Source organism: Falco cherrug, chromosome 13, assembly GCF_023634085.1.
Source record: "Falco cherrug isolate bFalChe1 chromosome 13, bFalChe1.pri, whole genome shotgun sequence".
Taxonomy (NCBI): domain Eukaryota; kingdom Metazoa; phylum Chordata; class Aves; order Falconiformes; family Falconidae; genus Falco; species Falco cherrug.
The window spans coordinates 3,033,814-3,052,955 of NC_073709.1; the positions used below are offsets into that span (position 1 = coordinate 3,033,814).

Consider the following 19,142-nt stretch of genomic DNA (forward strand, 5'->3'; position numbering starts at 1 on the left):
CGCTGGTACTCAGTTTTAAACCAGTTAGAGACCGGAGGAGGCACAGCCGGGAGCAGCACTTCCGCTGGCGCTTGCCAAGGCTGAGGGCAAGGACTTTGTTAGCAAGCGTACAGAGGCATAACCCCGGGCTAGGTGAATTTTCCAGTGAAGCAAGCTTTACCTAAATGCACGCATCTGATAGGAGTTTCCCAAAAAGTTGCGGGATGGCTGGCGGTTGGGTGTCTGCCTTTCAGGCATGTGCACCCATCCTCCCCCTCCCCATCTCCATAGAGACACCGCTGTCTGCTCGTGCCTGCAGCAAGCTTTTTTCCTTTTTTTCTTTTATTTTCTTTTTTTCTTTTCTTTTCTTATTTTCTTCCCCCCCTCCAGTCCATGTGTTTGCATGCAAATCACCCAAATTTCCTTCTTGTGAACACCACCTCTCTAAAAGTGGGCAGCCCAGGGGCTGGTTGAGAGCATCCCGATGGGAACGCTGGACCCACGGCAAACAGAGCGGGTCCAAGTGGGTCCATGGTGCAGGTGGAGCCCAGCTCTCCCCACCAGGCTCTGCCCTCCTGCTTCCCGGGAACAAACCTTTCCCCATGCCCACTCCCAGCATGACTCCCACCCTTCGCCAGGAGGTTTTGCAACCCCTCGCCTGCCTGTTGTCCGGGCAGGGCTCTCGGGACAGGTGCAGGCAGAACAGGGGGGTGGGGGGAGAGGAGACAAGACTGACCTTTAAAGTTTTGTCCCAGCTATGTCTTGCTGCTGAAAGCATACCAGCTTACACAAATAACTTTTGACCTCCGGCCCCCTCACTTGTGTCGCAGCATTGTGCCAGGAGCATTTGTCTCGGGGCTGTGACACATGGCCTTTTTGTCTGGGGGTGCGAGTGAAGGCTGGGGCATTGCAACTGCCTAGGTAGTGAGTTATTAGCATGCCGGCTTCTCCTTTAGCAGCCCCTCTTTGTGGATGCAGGAGTAGACAACAGAGAATGCAGCTGTAAAGGGAAGAATTAAAGGGTTATTAAAAAAAAAAGGGGGGGAAGAAAAAAGGGGGGGGTGGAAGAGGGGAGAAAAAAAGGGGCTAAAAAAAGTTGCACTGCAGTTTTTCAGTTCTGATTGCAGGGAGGCATCTCTGCAACTGTCCAGCGGCAGAGTTAATGCTTTCATCCTGTGGAGCAGGTTTTCAGCAGGGGTAAATTAGTGGGGATGCAGTGACATCCATAGGGCTATGCTGAGTTACACCATTTTACGAGCTGACCCAGGCCCTGGGTGGGGGGGGGAATGGTACCAGTTTACACCAGCTGAGGGTCTGCCCTTTCAACATCACTGTTGTGAGAGTCACCACAAATCAAGGTCTCTAGTGACTGCACATCGGGCTCGTCTTATAGAAACACTCGATTTGCCTTGGAAAACGCTCCTGGTATTCGCCAGCATCCTCCATGCAAGCAGCCCGCGCCGGGGCTGCTGCAGACAGGAGTTATAGGGCCAATCTCGGCAGGCTGGTGTGATTCATGCCCACCCAGGAGGCAGCTGGAGGCATCCTTGCAAAGAGGAATGTGCCTGTTTTCAAGACGAATATGGTCTTCATAATTCAGTGAGTGTAATAAGACGCTAGCGAGGCAGCAGCAGTGAGGTGCAGGGGCTGCCCCCCCTCCTAAATCCCTAAGCGGGCAGGCACTGGAGCTACGAAGGAGGAATAAAGGTGCTTGGAGAGCTGACAGGGGAAAGCTGCCTTTCCAGCACGGATGCGAATGGCTGGGATAAGGCCAGTGTTTCGGAGGGCACGCTTCAGCCCTTCAGAAGCTGCAGGAGACACAGCCTCTCCTCTTGGCTTGCTGAAAGCCACAGGCATCTTCAAAGAGCTGGAGGAATAGGGGTTTACAAGATTATCCCTAAGCACCTGCAGACCTTTGTGAGCTCGGTCCATGACTCAAAATGATATGATTCGTCTGTAACTTACACCCCAATTAGTCGCCAAGTGCTTCTGGTTTTAGCCACAGTGCATTGGCTTGGCGCCTGGCTCAGGCCACCGGGGACTGTGATGCCACGGTGGCACACGGTCAGCTCGCCGTCGCTTTGCCCCAGGGCAGCGCTGCTGCGCAGTGGGCTCTGACGGTGCTGTGTGGCTCCAATGGTGCTGCACGGTGGGCTCCAACAGTGCTGAGTGTGGCTCCGATGGTGCTGTGCAGTGAGCCCTGATGGTGCTGCACGGTGGGCTCTGGCTGCCCCCCCGCTCGCCTTACCACACAGGTCTTCCCACCCGCCCTTTCCAGGCTGTGCATTATTTGCTGTTATTTTGCCACATGCCTCCTTTCCCATTTTTTTCCAAAATTAAACAACGTCATCATTTTCAGTCTCTGTACCAGGGCCCCGGTAAGATAACATTGGTTTTCATTTTCTCTGTTCTTCCTTCAGACTCAGAATATTCCTCAAAGACCAAACCCACTCCTTCTGAGCCCTCCAGGCACTCCGCTCTTCATAGAACACTGCTTTTCCGGGTCTCTCTAATATTTACAGCACCAGCCTTACGACATAAGCGCATAAGCCTCCTGTTATTTCTTTTTTTCCCCCGTTCTAAAAGGATTATTTCAAAGCCAATTTTTATAATTGCATCCCAGATAAAGAGCGTGTCCCCCAGGGGCGTTCAGTGTGGGGAGCAAGGAAAGCATGGAAAGTATTGCATGCTTGCTCACCACAGCCTTCGGAGCATCCCGCAGCTCTTCCTGCCAGCTTAATAGCCTGGATGAAGCCCCACTTTTCCAAAGGCAACCTCCAGCTCCTGCTTCCTGGGACAGCGTCTTGCTAGGCAGTACTCTGGGCCATCTGAAATCCAGAGGAACCCTGCTGTGCAGCAGAAAGCAAACATTTCATTTGAAGGTGTCCCCCAAAAAAAAACTCTGAGCCACCACAGGCCACTGCTTGCATGATGACGGAAAATAAAGATTATTTCATAAAAGTCAGGTCCATTTAATTTTATAGCATTTAAGTCAGCGACAATACATCAGACAATTATATTGCACTTAATTCTCGGATAATGGAACAATGAAAGATGTATGTTTGCATTTTGTAAAATTAAACTGTATGCAGTTATTTATCTTTTACCTTAATTGTTTGAGCTTGTTTCTAATGTAAACTGTTGTAATTTTAAATAAATATAATAGAAAAAACTTTCCTAGGTATCGGAAATCCAGAGTAAATTTACTTTGCAAATAGGCTTTGTTAGGTATGTTTTATGCTGAGGATCTTGAACTGACACTTTCATTCAAAAATATTTTGAATACTTCAGCGGAGGCTCTATCCTTCCCAGTAGGTTGTGGAGAGGTCCAGGAGAGGGGGGGAGCTGGCTGGGTGAAGGACTGCCGCTGAGACGGACCCCACAGCGGGCCCGCTGCGCTCGGCGGCCAGGAAGGTGCCAGGTGTGCCATCCTGCCAGGAGGGAGCTCCGTGCCCGAGGGCGGCCGCAGCCCTGATGGTCCTGGCTGCCCCAGCTCTCACCGACCTCCACATCGTTCTTCTACAAGAGATGTGTAAAGATAGGACCAAGGCATGGCGGGGCCTGTTGTACGGGTCCGTGTCATATGTGCTTTGGGTGGTTGAAAGCGAAGGACTCCAGGTCTTTCATCCTCCGTTGCACCGCAGCCAAATATTAATGGTTGGAAAACATGCCCAAGCGTGCCTTCGTGATGCCATCACGTATCTGAGTGCTCGCTTCAGTTTGGGCAGCAAATTTAGGACTCCCAGCAGCGAGCAACGATGTTAGGATAACTTTTTCAATAAAATCTATCATCATGCCATGTAAAATCCCAATTATCTGTACTGGGAAAGTACAGTTACTGCTTTGTAGCTCTTTGAGGAGTTTTAGAGATGATCTTGGTTAAGCCTAAGATGTTGATTAAGGAGGTGAATGCAACTGTTGACTTAGCCCTAAGGGGTTGTTATAAATGTGTCTGTTTGTTTTTCCAGTACCTCGAGGGAAGGCTCCAACAAAGGAAACTCGCTGGGTTGAAAGGTAACTCAAGTGATTAATGACATATACATTCAGCATGACGTCTTTATCATGGGGTGGTCTTATTGATTTCGAGTTGAGCAACCTGGGAAGTGGAAAAAGAGGTTGTAAAAGTGAAAGCCCGGTGAAAATTAATTAATTGCAGGAACAAAAGTGTCAGCCTTCCTCACATACCTGGAATTTGGCGGGCAGTCCCATCTTGCAGGGTACTTGCAGCAGCTCTGTAAATCATGACTGATTTTCTTTCATAGCGTGCAGTGATTCAAAAAAGCTAAAATAGGAATGCTGGGGTTGGTTTGGGCTTGTTAGCTGCATATGCCAAGAGGATTTTTTGGATGACTGCAGCCCTCTTGACAAAGGGAATTCATCAGGGGGAGTTGAAGCTGGGTCAGAGCGTCAGCACATGTGCCCATGGGTTGACTTGGACTGGTTAGCTCAAAAGCTTTCCTATGGTGGTCCCTGTTCCCAGTTCCTGTGCTGTAACCATCCCTGATGCTCCAGCATGGCCACCGGGGTGGGACCGAGCTTGTACCCATCGCGTACAGGCACTTCCAAAATCTGTTCCCAAAGACCAGCATTATGTCCTCTAGGACCAGGACAACTTGACTCTGGGGTGGATGGCCCTGCCTGGCATGGATCGAGGATCCCAGACAGTCCAACGTTACCCTTGATTCCCCTGGTACCAGCTATGTACATGACGGAAACAAGAAGGTACTAGGAGGAAAATACCCTTGAACATCTGCTTTGTAGGAAATAAGAAAATTCTATGCAAATGAGGGACCCCATTGTCTCTAAGGTGGCATGAAACCATCAGGCATCCATCAGAAACTTCCTCTGGAGGCATCTGCTGAGCTGGAGCCCTGCTGCTGAGCCACCTTACTGAAGCTAAAATGATACGGCTGGTCCCTCCGCACCCCCTTGGTGGTGGCTGCTGCTCTTCTTTGCCTTCGGTTCCTTTAGATGGCACCATCCTCCTGTGCTGGTGCTGCTCTGGAGCCCATCTCAATTAGTATTCACGCTGCAAAAAAAGGAAAATTCCTTCATTACAGGGCAGTGGGTAGTGCAGCAGTAATTGAGGTGGTGTCAGCAACTCTGTTATAAGCCCTGGTTTCCACTGCGGGGGAAGGTTCACATTCACGAAGCTACAAGCCCAGAGCAGCCACCTTCCTCCTTTTTACAGGTATCGCTGGGCAGCACTGTGCTTCAGATACAAACTTCCCACGTGGCAGCCTAGGGGATCGGTCCTGGTTTTGGGAGATCGGTATGAGGTGTGAAAGCCGGTGGGGTTATGCCAGCTACAGGGCTGGGCTTTCTGCTGGGAAGAAGTGGGAATGGGCAGCAAAGGGCATCCCACACTGCAGGGCCCCATCCAGAGCCCACAGAGGTCCTGGGGGATGTGGTAAGCTGGACAGTGGGTGCTGGGGGCTTCAGTGAGATGTGCCCACCTGCAAGAGGTTGGGCCAGGTGGGTTTTGGCAGCACTCACTGGCCCCAACCCTCAGGTTGGCAAGAGGTTGGATGAGCAGCAGGAGGAGAAGCAGCAGGAGGGAAGGGGCTCTTTGGGCAGCTGGTAAATGCATACAGCCCTCTGCAGGGGCTGGGGACCCACCATGACCTGGCAAGCTGCTCCAGGGTGGCCTTGGTGTCCTCCGGGGCAGGCTCGAGGGTTGAGGAGTGCCTGGTCCCGTGCACACCACTTTCTGGGTGCTCTCTGCGGAGCTGAGGTTTGGCTGGTCCTCCCTTCAGCCGGCTGCTTTGGCAGCAGCCTTTGGAAAACCACCTGGGAGGGGGAGGATTGAAGCAGAAGATTTGGACCATCGTGGATGCGATGGGTCTATAAGGACCACCTTCACCCGAATTAATGGCACTTTCTTCATCAGGCGTCCTCTTCATTCCTGCCCTGGATCCGAATATCAGCAAATCCCAGATCCTCCTTTGGCAAAACCCACCTTTTGCTTTGCACTCTGGGAAGCAGGCTCTTGCCTTTCTCGCTGGGAAAGTGGCTCATCTCCAAAGAGCACCTGTAACATCATCATCGTTAGGGCCCACCTGGCCGAGCCCTCCCTCCTACCCTGCCAGGTTATGGCACAGAAAGAACAGGGATGACCTTTTGCAAAGAGGATAGAGCTGTGCCGAGTCACCTTCAGGAACAGAGGGCTTCAGAACAAGGGGAAGCCCAACCCGGGCAGGTTTTGCCCAGGTTACTTGGGCTCAGAAAGATCAACTGAGTGAGTATCGCACCGAGGCAATTGCCCACCCAAGGAGATCCAGGGAAGGGCAGCGGGTGCCAATACCTGCGGTACTGCAAGCCCAACAGAGTGCAGGACCAGCTGTGCCAAGGGGCCCTGGGCAGGGAAGAAGAGGAAAGTCACAGTTTTATTTCTTTCAAGCACTTTTATCTCTCTTAAAAACAAAAAAACATGTTTTTTTTGAAAACATAGAGAAATAATCTCATTTGCGATTCAAAATTTAAGATAAATGTGGTCAGCACAGGAGCTGGGAACCCTGGGTCTTTCTCCCAGTAACTTTTTTCTCCTCTCCGGGAATCTTTAAACACAACATCAGAATCGACAACATGTGAACCTTCCTACCCAGCAGAATATGATATTCCCCAGCAAGGGAGGATGCATCCCCTCCTTCCTCCGAAAGGCGAAGTGCCCCCTTTTTGCTAAGTCTTGGCTGCCCTGAAACAATACAGCAGCAGGGAATTCCCGGGGTCAGCCCAAATCCCTTGTTCTCCCAGCCTGCTCCTGGCCCCCAGGAGCTGCAGCCTTGTTCAGGCTTTTAGAAGTGCAAATAATCTCTGTAAATGGGGGGAACAGATCAAGTGATTGGGCAGGAGCTCTCTCCCAGGGCTGTCCCAGGCAAAAGCTGCCTCTCCCAGCTTTTTCATCTGCTTTGGTTTATTTTTCCTGCTCCCATCCCCTTTTTTTCCCCTGTTTTCTATTGAGGTGTTAGCTCCGAAACAAGCGGTGCATTGGGGCTGTAGCTCCATACGATCTCTCTGCCCTATACATCAGGGGTCAAACCCAGGCTGACGGGTCCCAGGGCTCTGCCTCCGCACCCGTCCCTGCCCCGTGGCTCCCCAAGCGGGACCGAAACCATCCCCACTCGGTACCACAAGGCTTCTTGACTTGGCCAGGTTCATTACACGGATGCTCCTGAATTAAAAAAGGATCCTAAGCGTGTGCTGGGCCCAGGTAAACGGCAATTGCAAGATGTTAGCATTGCAGCCATGGAAGCATGAATCAGCTGCAAATACACGGTGCGGATGCCAGGGTCTGGGGGAACCGGTGTGTCACCCAGGCCTGGCGCATTGTACCCGTGTTCATACCACATGAGCGCTAAGGGTCCAGTTGTGGAGTAGCACCGACAGCAGAACAGTTCCTGCGGTTCACCCCTGGAAACGCAATTTTAGGCAGTCCAGATAAGCATTAAAATATAGATGTTCTTACTAACAAATAACCAAACCCCACTAACAACCCCATCTGCAACAAGACCAGCGACCCTGCACGAGTCGCCTTTATCTCCCTCTGCCTTTTGTTCCCCTCCAGCCTTTGTCTCCCCGAGCCCATGCTGCTCCTGGCGCGGCTGGTGCCTGGGCTCTGCCCGGAGCAGCCGCCAGCGGTTTCACCGTGCCCGGGGTGGGGTACCGAGCAAAATCAACCCTCCTGCTCGCTGCCTGCTCCTTTCACATCGGTCCCGTGCCTTGCAAGCAGCTCTGCATTTCAGGGAGAGCCCACGGCATCATTGCAATAGCTGATTCATTTAGTTACCTGAAAAATAGATTTTCCTTCCTCTTGCTTCTGTGTATCAGTTCCGATTACTTTCGTATTTGTTTGTTCAGTCAGTTTTGATCATCTCTCTGTTAAATACACAAAGTCATTCATTAAGCATCGCATTCCACATTTTGACCCTTTATTAGGCACCGCTTAGTTGATGTGGGAGAAAATCTCTGTTCCTTCCTGCATTTCTTTTCCTTTTGGATGATTTGACGGAGCAAGGGGGGAAAATCGCTCAGTGTAGTTTAAATAGCCTGGAAGTATTTCCATGCAGAGACAGAATCTCCATTAACCATTAAAGTTTCATATTTCTTCCCCACAAGTACGAACCCCAGGGCAGCAGAAAAGAAAGAAAGGGCTGTCAAATTACGTGTGCAACCTGAGGTACAGATATTTGTAGGTGACGTTGGGTAAAGGTTGAGTAAAAACTTAAGGGAAGTGAAAGAATAACAGCCAGAAGGTTTAAAAAAAAAATGTTGTAAAAAATCAAAATAGGGAATGTAGCATTTTAACTTTTTTTTTTCCCAAATAAATCTGCAGCACAGAGTTTGCAGCTCCTTGGATTTCCCCTCCAGCTTGCGGCTGGAAGAAGGAGCCGTGATTTAGGGAACGGCCTCGGCGGGGGAAGCTCTTTCCCTTTCCCACCCACTTGCCAGCTACAAAGCTGCAGAGATTTTCATTTCGGAGTCAATCGGAACAATTTTGTCCTGGCGACCCTGCTGTCTAACCCTGTTTGCTGAGTTACGCCGGGTTTGCTGACAACTTCTACTTGAGTAAATTGTATTTAGACAACAATATATTTCATTCAGGTCTTTTGCAATGTCTGGACCAAGGTCAGTTTTATATTCTACTGAAATCATAAAGTGACACTTGAGATAAACAGAATGTTTACTCTCTCCATGTGAGCTGAAGCTGATATGTAAATTTATCCTTATTCTGTCATCAAATTTGCATTTACCCTCTTAGTCAAACACTACAGGGTTCCAAATCAAACAGCTTTAATGGTGGTCAACCCTTTATGACCGATTGCCATATCAGAGAGAGAGAAACGGCAATTTAGATTAAAATGAAAAGAGTAACACAACATAACAAGCGTCATCCGGTTTGCCATAATTGGATAAACTTTTCATATGAGTGCCTGTGTTTGGATGCTCGGCTGCCTGGAAAGCAATTGCCGTATTCTCCCGGTGTTGTTCTAGTCCCTTTATCTGCCCCACACAGACCGTACTCACCTGTCATTATTTTTTTCTTCTGATCAAACAAGCCAAGTGCCACTGAACAAATTCTGGCGTGGGTTGGATTTTTTTTTTCTTTCCCCCCCTTACAGTCACATAAAAGAAGGGGGCTTGATTCACTGCAACAAGCCGTCGGGTTTCCTTCTATCTGTAAGGCTCAGGTCAGGCCGGAATAAAATGGGCAGGCTTGGCAGGGCACATCAGAAACCCAAAGGTGGGCTTTCAGGTTCAGTTGCTTTTTAATGAAGGAATACATTGTGCTGGCAGGCAGCTTGTTTCCAGGAATCGCAAAGCTGTGTGGTACGAATGTGGCCTGACACCACGGGGATGGGCTGGGGGTAAGGGCCTCGGGGCTGGAACTCCTGCAAAGTTCGACTGTAAAATAACAGATGGAAAAACTCAACCAAGGATGCAGGATGACAATAGAAATCCTCCAGGGAAAAAAAAAAAAAAAAAGGTATTTAGTGCCTGGGATAAATATGCATATAAAGATGGGTTTTACAAGGGGAGGGGGGTGGTTTCTGCGCCCTGAGCACCCCACGGTGCTGAGCTGAGACCCCACAACTTGTTTCATGCGTGCCTTGGAGCTGCACTTGCAGAGAAGGAGGATCTCTACTTCGTTAAATCTGCGCCCAAATTAAAAAAGGCTTTTTTGGTCACAGCTAACATTTTGGGGGGTGCTAACATTTTGGCTGGTGTGAGGAATGGAAGAGCAAAGGGGTCTGACGCCAGTGCCCGCACCACGGCAGCCCGGACAATGCCGCCAGAGTCCTGTCCCCAAAAGGCGCTCCCAGGATCTGCTGGGCAGGAGGAGAAAGAAAGGAAGAAAAGAAACAGAGGCATGTTCGGCCGCAGCTTTCGCTAGGTAACAGCAGGTTTGGTGCCTGGAATGCCGCCACTGCCGAACGGCTTCATCCAGCACCATCCAGCACCGCTGCCGCACCGGCGCCGGGCTGTGCCCAGCTGCAGCCCTCCCCTCAAAACAACCAACAGAAAAAAACCCAAACAACCACAACTAAGGCAAAGTAAGAGAAGACAGAGAAAAAGAGGACTAAGGAAAAAAAAAAAAAAAAAGAGAAGGGTTAAAAACATTTAAAGAAAAAAAGCAGGAGGAGAAGGTTGGCAGGGGGGAAGGAGAGAATTTTCCTTTTCAGCGTGGCTGTCAGACGGATATCTTATAGTGGGAGGGCTGGGAGGGAACAGATATCTGCCTCTCTCCGGAGCCTGCAAGTATTTCTGCCATTCATGAAGCCAAGGGATGCCACACACATTCTGTTTGTTCAACATAAGCAAACAGATTGTAAACTGGCTGATAATTTTTGTACTGACAATGTCATTTACAGCTGTCAGCCTTTTGTCTGTCATGTTTGCTTTATTCAAATATGAACCAAGTGGACCTCCCTTCCACCGCTTTCTTCTGCATTAAAATCACATCAATTCCGTTCCATTCTGTCTTATCTAAAATTCATTGGAGGCCAATCACTTGGATGAATGCTTTGGGGTTTCCATGGAGGCAAGAAGTCTAGTGTGGACTTCAGGGGATTAGGAAGTTTCAGATTTAAAGCCTTGAAGTGCACGTTTCTTTCACTTCTTTCTTTTGATTGCAGAGGAAGGGGAAGGGGAAAGAAAAAAAGAAAAAGAAAAATCAGGAAATTTCAAGATAATTTTATTTTTCGAAAGCGCCCCAGCATGAAGTAATGCCCCCGCTCAGCACATGTGCGTACGCATCTGGACGTGCTTGGCTGCCGAGCTTTTCCTTAAGCACAATTTATGGCCGTGATCTTTCCAGATGAGCTAAAAGGAGTATACTGTACCGGCATCTACCCCCCCAGCATCCTCAACAGGATGCTTGCCACCAGCTCCTATAATCAATTCAGGCCCATCTTCAATTAGATTGATTTGGATCCAGCTGCTTCCCATGGTGCTGCCCGCAGGTCTGGAAGCATCTCCCTTTGTTAATAGAGGTCACGGCACTTTGTGTTAAATAATTCACATCAGACTGTCTGTCTGTCTGTCTGTCTGTCTGGGGGCAGCTGCAGATGTTGCCCGTTGGTGTGGAGGCTGTGAGCCCCACACTCGCCCACGCACACACCTGTATCACAGACAGTTGTACGCGGAGGATATTTATTTTATGTTTGTTGCTCAAGCACTGAGCCGATGTAAATCAGCGGGGAGCCGGTGCAAGCGGGATGAATTTATGTTGACTTGTCTTGTTTTTATCTTTGAGGCTTCCAACATTATTTCTGCCTTGGAGGTCTGGGGTTTGGTGCTGGGCAGTGTTTTGGAGCTGGGTTTCCTGGGCTGTTTGGAAGCCAGACCCCTGCTGCCAGTCTCGGGTTAAGATAGCCAACAGTGGAAGTAGCCAGATCACAAACTGCACATAAATGCCTTGGTTTTACATATTGTGGGCAGAGAGGGAAAGGAGCTGTTTGCACAGGAGATCTGGGGCTGGGGAACACCCCTCCTGCTGTCCCACCGGGGAGAGGACACAGGTGACAATTAAAGTCGCTTTTTTCCCCACTTCGCTTCATCTTTCTTTCCCTATGCCCAGCAATTAAAAGTCAAGCCTCAAAGAAAAAAAAGCCCCAGACTGGTTTGGTAAGTATGAAACCTTAAAAAAATGTGCCTTTTATTTACCTTCTGGGTCCTGAAACTCAGTAAGTGCTCTTGAAGCACAGCTTGGAGCCCCCACGGCCACGGCAGGCACAGAGGCAGAGCCGAGCTGCCCAGCACAGCACTCGTCCCCTGGCCTGGGGGTGACATGCCTGCTGAGCTGCCCCAGCTCTCCTGGCACTCCTGTGGTGATGGCCATGGCAGTAGCAATGGCGATGGCAACAGCAAGGATAGCAATGGTGGTGGCGACGCAATAGCAATGGCACTAGTGGCAACAATGGCAATGGTGATGGTGACAGCAATGACATTAGCAATGGTAATGGCACTAATGATGATGGCAATGGTTATGGTGACGGCAATGACAAGGATTGTCTCGGGCAGTCCCACAGCTGCTCCCGGCAGCTGAGGTTCCCCTACGAGCCCATCGCCTGCGACCTTCCCCCTCTCCTCCCACCAGTCCATGCAATGAGACTTGTCAGGACAATCTGGTTCTGGCCAGGTTTTGGGGAAGGGTGAAGGGTTTCCCTCTGCCAGCCCTGTGCCTGTGGCTTTCTCGGAGCTCCACAAACTACATCTCAGTCAAAACTAATATTGCAGTGACCCTCCTCCCTGATGCAGATTGAACAGAGAATGTAAATGCCATATCTATCAATCCAGCCAGCTTGCTTCTCCTCCTCGATACCTCCCTATAACCCCACTTACGCGTGAACTCAGCATTCGGTCAATAAAGCCTACACACACCTACAAATACACAACACACATCAACAAACAAACAAGCCCAAGCAAACAAAACTAATCAAGACATTTCTCCTAGCATCCAAGAAGGAAGGGAAGGACTAGTATTGCATTTATGATTTCTGCTTGTGAGTACTGCCAAGCCACCCGCATACCAGGGGTGGGATGTGCCCTGGACAATACTGAAGGTCCTTTCTGGGATTTCTCATGGCCCTTGCCTTCAGCAGCAACATTCTCCATCATCCAGCCCTATGCAGAGGTGATGCTTTAGCAGGTGGTGGGATCCAATGCTCTTCCCTGTCACATTTACAGTTTGCTCGTTACATTCACATTCAACTAAGATTTATAAAATGACCCGAGAGGACGAGGAGGTGGGTCTCAAGTCTGCCCACCCATGCAAACACCCTTCCACCCTGAAATTGCCAGGCAGTGGCCACGCTCAGAGGTGACGCACCACGTCAAGGATAGGTCATGCAAAATCAGGACAGGAGCTCTGGTGCTCACAGCATCAGGGATTGCTTCAAGAGGACCAGCCTGCAGCAGCAGCAAGTTTAGAAAATGTTGGAATAAATGAGCACCGCAAGGGAAAGCTTCAAGGAAAAGTGCCCTGAGTGTTACGAAATATTTACAAACCGCTTTGGGCTTGACAGATCCTTTCCGAAGGCTCGAGGATTGTTTGGGGGAGGGGGGGGGAAAGTCACGTGCTCACCACCTTATGACTGCTGTCCCCAGAGCATCTGCCCTGGGTTGCTGTTGCAGATGAGGCTGGGAGGGACCTTAGGTGCGATGCTCATGGTACCCACTGCACCTCTCCCCCGTGCCACAGAAAACAGGACTAGGGGTGGCGGTTTAGGAGCCTGGGGGTTTTGATGACTTCAAGCACTTTGGGGCTATGGATAGGGAAGGTAGGGGTAGCAATGAAGTCCTTGTAAAGCTAAAGGTAAATTCATGCCCATCTCAGACTGGATCAAGTTTATGCAGTTGTTGGGCTCTGTTCCAGGTCAGGACCATGAATAACTGGGATGGGGGACGTGGGGCCCCCGTGTCCTGCGAGAGGGGCTCAGTGTCGGCTCATGTCCAGGGGAGTAGCTGCAGGGACCAAGGCACCAACGCCGTCCTCTGAATGAGCTGTCCTTAAAACAAATCTGAAGTCTTAAGTTCAGTTTGTGCATATGATGCTTCATATTAGGATTTGCCATTATTTCCCTCCTTCCCCTCCCCCCCCCTTTCTCCTCTTTTCCTTTCCACAGCTCCTCCAACTCAGGAAACTTTGGAAATGACAGAGATTGTTCCCTCGTAACCCTGGTGCATTTAAATGTTTTAAAATCCCAGCGATGGAGTTGCTGATGGGTTTTGTTCCCTTGCTGCTCTGGCTCATCTTCCTTTCAAGTTGGGGTCTTTTTTCAAAATTACAAAAGGAAAAAAAGAAAAGGAAAAAGTGGGAAGGAGCTTTTCCCCATCATTTGTCTTGCTGCATATAATAGCGGAAAAGAATGGGGGGAGAGAAGAGGAAACTTTTCCTTTGTTTCAATAATGTCTCATTTCAATTTGAAACAAAACTCAATATGCGTGTGTGCTGCTTTATAAACTCCAAACCTAAGAGAAAATAACAGAATGGAAATGTCCCCCTCTACGGATGCTAGCTTGAGAAAAGGGCTTTGAACCCGCTCAGGCTGAGCGTGTAGTTTTGAAGATGATGACAGGGGTATTTCTCCAAGCACAGATTGCTCTGGTCTACCCCAGAACGGTGTCAAAAGTCCAGGAAATCATTAAATTCTGTTGCTCTGGTGCAACCCACTGCTCAAATACTGTCTCTTTGGAGAAGCTGTTGTTTGTACCAGTTGTACCGTTTCATTTCTAATCTTTGTTTCCAGGTACCAACAAGCTGTTGGGATGCCATGTGACTGGGCAGAGCAGCACTAGACACTGATGTCTGTGCCTCTGGACCTCCTCACCTCCTTCACCTGCTCACGGCGTGCTGGGACATGGCCGCTCAGCATGATAGAGAGGGTGGCTGCTGCTGGAGCCACTCCACTGACACTCTACAACCAAGGCCAGAAACAGGCCGATAACGATGGGATTCAGCATCACTGGGGAGATGCCACGTGGTCCAACACACCCCAAAACCTGGTTCCAAAGGTTCTTTTGCCCGGCAGGACCCTGCAGGGCATTCGGTAAGACCCTGCCCTGGCTTTGACAGGCTTTAGGTCAAGACTTTGCTCTGATAACGCTCCTCACCATCCTGCCTGCCCAGATTTAAAAGCCTGTCCTCCACTTCAAGTCTTGAAAAGCCTTGGCTTCACTTCTGCAGCCGCTCAGCCTTGGGGAGAGGGAACAGATATCTCTGAGTCTTTCAGAAAACCCCTGGTTGATTGATAGCTTTCAGCCGGCTGGGTCCTTGACAGCCATGAGTGATCCCACAACCACAAAGAGTTACAAAATCAACCAAAAATAAAGTTTGCTCTTTTTAAATTTTTTTTCCCTTCCTTTCTTTCTTATTTCTTTCTTTTCCAAACAAAACCACAGCAAACCCTGCTCAGCCGCTGGGACGGGCTGAGGGCTCAGCCACATGCCGTACAATACCGCCCGTACAATCCAGCTCCACAATTCCTGTCCACTCCTGGGATATTTACGACATATCCCACAGTTGTCATGTCAACACGACAAGCAAGGGCGGCCTTAAATCAAGCTGTCAAGGGGCCTGAACAGTACTGCTATGCAAAATAACGGCACTGACTGACACTAGGCATTGCATCTGTCATTTGAGGAGGTTTGCGGCTGCTCCCTTGCTACGTTTGGGTTGGTCCTTTGGAAGAGAAATAGGGCAGGGGAAGAATAGCAATGAGATGGTGAAGAAGGCCTTTTAAAAAAAAACAAAAACAAAAAACAGAAATATTAGAGTTCATTGGAGTATCAGGTGGTTATTTTCCTTTGGGTGGGATTTGTTGTGTGCATGCTATGTGCGGCGGATCCTCCCAGAAATGGTGCAGCCACATCAATAATTCTGATGTTGAGCCTGGAAGATGTTTAGCACCAACCACCACAACTTCTTCACTCAGTCCACACTCCCCGGACAGCTGCAGCTGGGAGCTCATCTTCCTCCTCACCCTGCCCAAAGCAATCTTCCTCCCTCGCACCTGAATTTTGTCAAGCACTTGGGGCAGCAGCTATCAAAGAAGTACATTTTTATTGTAGCCAGCTGGCTTCCCCAAGGAAAAGGAGCAAACACGCTGATTCGCAGGGTGGCTGCCCATCAGTCCCTGTAATAACTCCGGAGGCAGCAGGGCTCTCACGTAGATTGCGCTCCTTCAAGTTTTGTGCAAATACATTAGCGGGCTGGAGGAGGGGTTTGCCAGGGAGCGGTGGAGATGCTGCACTGGGAGAGCATCCCCATCACAAGAGGAGCTGGGAGCTCATTCCAGGGAGAAGACTAATATACATTCATACAACTTTTAAAATTTTTTTATGAGAAGAAGAAATCTGCACTTCAAGTCCCCTGCCCCATAAGAAAAGGCAATTTGGGCAGAATATTTCATTAACGCTTCTGAAGCACAAAGGTTAAAAGAGGAGCTTATAAGTTTGTTAAATATATCAGGACATACAAAACCCTTCTGCATTCACCCAGCGTGGGAAGTGTCATATTTTTTAGTGCTGGAAATCCATTTAACCTTTAATCAAGCTAAGCTCGAATGTTTGAAAACAGACTTTCCGATACATACACCATAGGTATCACCTGCATAGGTGGTGGTTACGTTTACTGTGACTGTACTAATTTCCATTCTAGTCATTGTGAAATGGTTTCACTCAGAGGGTACTTATGCCCTTAAACAGTTTAGCGTACACTCGAGACTGGTGCCGTGCCAGACCCGGGCACCTAAACCCCTACACTCATACAACATTTTCGCAGAGCAACTGATTATTCCACATCCGCCCATCACCGTTCCATATATTTTGCTCTGCAGCATCACTAGGGAAGGAGATGACAACCCAGGCGGGCAGGAGTTTTGCCTTTGCTGGCTATGACCCCTTGCAAGCCTTTGCCGCTGCTCTGCAGGCAATGCTCACCCCCTCTCCCCACAGCTTCGCATTCACTTATTAAATCATGGGCAAGCCGAGGAAATCAGCCCGGGTGGTAATTTGCACCATTAGCTGAGGTGATAAACTGAGCGGGGGCGGGAGGTAAGGGGGGGACAGACAGAAAGGTGTAAAGCAATTAGCAGCCTTTTCAGGAGCCCTCTTCCCTATGTTTGCTGCAGGGGAAGGTTCCTCCAGCTGCTGCCGAGGGGAGCACAGGTCCGACCGCTGCTTCAGCCCCAAGCAAGGGCAGAAGTTGGTCCCTAGCACTTTCGTCAGGCTTCATGTCATGCGTGTTTTGGCTTTCCCCACCGTACTGCCGATAAACAGATGGCTTCATAGGCCATTACAGCTTTGGGTGGCTATTTTGCGAGCATGCAAATGATATTGCTGTGTTGCATAGCGTGGTTATTTACTGCTAATTGCTAAGCTGTCGATCATTATTATATTCTGTGGTGACAGGGTCTGTATTTGCATAGTTTAAGCTACCCATCCTATCTAAAATTAGCATGTGGCTTTTTTAAAAAAAAAAAAGTTATCAGTGTTAAAAGAAACCATCACAGAATTGACTGGGGTAAAATATCTCAGCGCTTTTTTGTATGCATACACCGACACTTATCTGCGAGGAGGATGAAAACCAGCACGATCTGACTGTGAAGTTTGCAAACAACGTCCCACCCCAGGGTCTGCATCACATTTCCCTTTGTGTCCTGGCTAAGGGCACGGAGAGGATCACAGACCCCATCCTCGCGCTGTTTACTTTGGGAACAATCAGTAATGTATGAATAATAATGCCACCCTCTGACCATGACTAATTGAATTGCAGCATGCTGCGGAGGCAGGCAGAAAGCTTTGCTCCCCGCTAGTCTATCAGCGTTGTTTTTCAAGTAGCAGCAGACAATGATTGATGCTGATGCGCTTTCAAACAAGTCGCCTTAAACACCTAATGCTAGCACGCATGGACCTGCAGCTCGAGCCCCTATTAAAGGCAAGCTTGGATTTATCCATTTATTTATTTATTCCATCAAAGGTTCTTCTGAAGGCTGACTTTTCCCCTCGGACAAGGTCCCCTTCACAGCAGCCTCCCAGCGTGGAGCAGCCCCGGAGCAAGAGGGGTTTACTCCAGTGCTCCCTGCTAGGCTGCGCCATTAGCATAACGAAGCCCAGGCAATCAGATCTGGCTTTCTGCAGGGATACAGGGAAAGGCAGGGTGGCATAGCTGCCCCTTCCCAATGGAGAGCTGCCGGCTGGCAGGGCCAGCCCCGAGCATCCTTCTGCTGTGGTGGAAGCAGAGGGAGAGGGAAGGGGTGGGGCGTGAATTTTGCTTTAATATCTCTATGTCTATGCCTGTTTACCCGTCTGTCTACACAAGAGGCTGAGAGCACAGCTCAGAAATACAGAGGCAAAACCAGAACTGATGGAAAAAAGCCAACCATGCCGTTACAGCCACTTAGCACAAAAGGAGCATCCAGGACTCCAACCTTTCAGCTCAGCACCAAAGGGAGCTTGGGAGTGATGCTACTCATGCTACCTCTCTGCTCTGGGAACCTGCAAAAAAGTGCCCAGGAGAGGAGCTCCACATGGAGCATCACTGCACTGGAGGTGGTGTTTTCCCCCTCAGCTCCAAAACCATCCTGATTTCTCCATCCCAGATTGGTTCCATACTACGATGCAGATAATGCCAATAGCAGCAAGGCAAGCTATAGCAACCCCATCTCCCCGGGCAGCATCAGCAGAGGACACAAGTGGGACGTGCATTGCAGCAGCAGCTCCCATGCCTGGGGCTGTGGTCCCCAGCCTCTCAGTTCAGGGTCCTGCCCCAGTCCCATGGGGCCTGAAAAAAAAAATGAGGATTTGTGCCCAGGGTGGCTGGCCCAGGGTTTTATTCGGCTCCCCTCAGCACACACTTCAAGTTGGCTCCCTCGCCGTGCTGGCGAGGCAAGTGTCCAGGCTCAGCCCCGTGCGGGCAGGATATTTTATTTGATTAAAAGAAGGATGGGAAGTCCATTAAATCCTTTCTTTAGCAATACGATTAAATAAAACGTAAGTGATTTATTTTCTCCTTCTGTATTTGGGTTTTCAGGGCCTGGGTGCCAGCCGCTGGGGTCGGCTCCAAATCTCAAGCGCTGGCCTTGTTTAGGAGTCAACAAAAGCCGTGTTTAGCAACCGAAAGCCAAACGGAAATCTGTACTTTGGACCAAGTCTAATGATCGCTCCTCAGTGGGATAACAAGTCTTGTGTCAAAAGCTTTTGCTAAGCTTCACCTCGAAGCTTTTTCCAACTTTTTTTTGGCTGTTGCCATGCAGAAAGCGTCGCAGGGCAGCCAGCAGCGTGGGCACAACCGCTTGCCCCCAGCCCTGCCACGGCACCACTGCCTCAGCATCCCGCTGATGCCCCTTTGCCGTATGCCTCGAGGCACCCCGCCAGCTCCACATGGGCCCCTGCAAGCACCCAGGGGCAAAACCCTGGGAGAAAACAGCTTTACTTCCCACCTGGAAAAGGGGTATATGGAAGACAAGTCCAGCTGGTTGCCGGAGCCTGGTGTGGGAGCACCTTGTCACGGAAGCATCGCAATGCCAGGTCCCTGACGCCTCGGTGGAGCCAGGGATGCGGCAGAGCATCTCCATCCCAACCGGGCTTAGCCAAGATCTGCTGTTTGCATTGGAATAATTTGGCTTTAACCCTCCTTCCCAGAAAGACATTGCATTTCGGGC

General features: G+C 49.8%; 1 long non-coding RNA gene across 1 annotated transcript in view; it reads right to left on the reverse strand.

Annotated features, from left to right (window-relative positions):
- Positions 1-2,101: 2,101 nt before the first annotated feature.
- The window catches only part of LOC114017645 (uncharacterized), a 36,409-nt gene continuing 19,368 nt past the window's right edge, over positions 2,102-19,142 (reverse strand). The window contains exons 2-5 of the long non-coding RNA XR_003562807.2: positions 7,766-7,854; positions 6,284-6,334; positions 5,599-6,010; positions 2,102-5,008 (exon numbers count right to left, since the gene is read on the reverse strand). This is a non-coding gene — a long non-coding RNA (uncharacterized LOC114017645). The remainder of the gene's footprint in view (positions 5,009-5,598; positions 6,011-6,283; positions 6,335-7,765; positions 7,855-19,142) is intronic.